The following is a 1,672-nucleotide window of genomic DNA, read 5'->3' as shown; positions in this document are numbered from 1 at the left end:
TGGGGGAATATTTTTTTTTTTTTTTTTTTTTAGCTATTTATATCTTTAGATGTTAGGCCTTGATCAGAAGAGTTAATTTTAACTCTCAGAACTGCTTTCATTGCATCCCAAAGGTTCTAATACATTGTGATTCAACTGTCATTTGTTTCTAGGAATTTTAAAATATTTCCCTGATTTTTTTCTGTGATCCATTGATCATTCAAGAGTGTATTATTCACCCTCCATGTGTCTGTGTAGTTTCTGTGATTTCTTTTGCAGTTGAGTTTTAGTTTCATTCTTTTATGATCTGATAAAATGCCTGAGATTATTTCAATTTTATATTTATTGAAACTTGTTTTATGGCCTAAAATATGGTCTGTTTTGGAGAAAAAAAGCACGGTGGGCTGCTGAAAAGACTGTGTATTCTGATATTGTTAGATGAAACACTGTAGATCTCTGTTAAATACATTTGTTCTATGATATAGTTTAGTGCATCTCTGTTGATTATTTTAATCTTATTGAGCTTTTAATTTGTCAAAGTGGGATATTAAAGTCCCCTAATATGACTGTATTGATGTTTATCTGTCCTAGTATTATCAAGTTATGTTTTTCTCTTCTCAAGTAGTGTTTGTTTTATGAAATTTGTGTGCTGATATTCAGAGTATACATCCAGTGATGCGTCCGATCACAAATGGTTCTGTTTAGAAACAATTTGATTTGTGAATGGAAACATCCAGCAAAATTTTGCCTCTATTTGCACACTCTGCACTGAGTGATGAACACGACTGCAGTGATCTTCCTTGAACAAACATAAACACAGCCATTTTCCCCAGAATCATAAAAGGAATTAGGTCCGAGAACCGAGGTACCACTGTATTTGGAATTGTTATCTCTTCTTGGTAAATTGCTCCCTTTATCAATATGCGGTGACTTTCTTTGTCTCTTCTGACCAGTTTTGGTTTGGAGTTAACTTTGTCAACAATAAGCATGGCTGTTCCTGCTTACTTTTAGGCTCCAGCTACTTAGAGTATCATTTTCTATTCTTTCATTTTCAGACACACCTCTTTGTGAAAGAGGTACAGTCTCTTGTGAGCAACATATACAGTAGATAGTTCTTGGCTTTTGATCCAATCTGCCAGTCTGTGTCTTTTGATTAGACAGTTAAAACAACTTACCTTGAGCATTATTATTGAAAGGTATATACTGATTCTTGCCATTACAGATTTTTTTTCAGTGCTTGAATCATTTCTGTTTCCTGTTTGTTTAACTACTCTCCCAGTGAGATTTTCTTTTCCTCAGCCTCATGGATGTTGTCTGCATCATCTCTGTTTAGAATTTCCTGAAGTAATTTCAGCTGTGTTGGATTGGTGGTTGTGACCGTTAATTGTGATGTCAACTTGAATATGAAATGCTTAGCAGATTGGTTGAGCACAGTTTGGGGCATGTCAGGATGATTGGCTTGCTGAAGACCCACCACGGGTATGGGTGCAACCAACCAATAGGTTCATAGCCTGGACGGTATATAAAGAGAAAGAAGAAAGTTTTACTTCTTTTCCTCTGAGGTAATTTCTTTGGACATTCATCTCTAGGCTTCTGGTGTAGACTCTTCAGCCTCCAGGACAGACCCTCTGGCTTCTTGATACAGACCTCTATGGGACTCTGCAGTGAGCTCCAGGCCTTCAGCTTTAGAGTG

The 1,672-nt window shown here is 36.4% G+C and overlaps 1 long non-coding RNA gene across 1 annotated transcript in view; it reads right to left on the bottom strand.

Moving 5' to 3' along the window:
* Nucleotides 1-1,291, bottom strand: part of LOC109118194 — a 3,447-nt gene extending 2,156 nt beyond the window's left edge. Inside the window, exon 1 of the long non-coding RNA XR_002025512.1 lies at nucleotides 1,155-1,291. This is a non-coding gene — a long non-coding RNA (uncharacterized LOC109118194). The remainder of the gene's footprint in view (nucleotides 1-1,154) is intronic.
* Between the last annotated feature and the right edge of the window lie 381 nt (nucleotides 1,292-1,672).

This window comes from Fukomys damarensis, unplaced genomic scaffold (assembly GCF_012274545.1).
Source record: "Fukomys damarensis isolate Sample0158 unplaced genomic scaffold, DMR_v1.0_HiC HiC_scaffold_14, whole genome shotgun sequence".
NCBI lineage: Eukaryota > Metazoa > Chordata > Mammalia > Rodentia > Bathyergidae > Fukomys > Fukomys damarensis.
The sequence above is the reverse complement of the archived record's forward strand: the minus strand, read 5'-3'. Positions and strand labels throughout refer to the sequence as shown.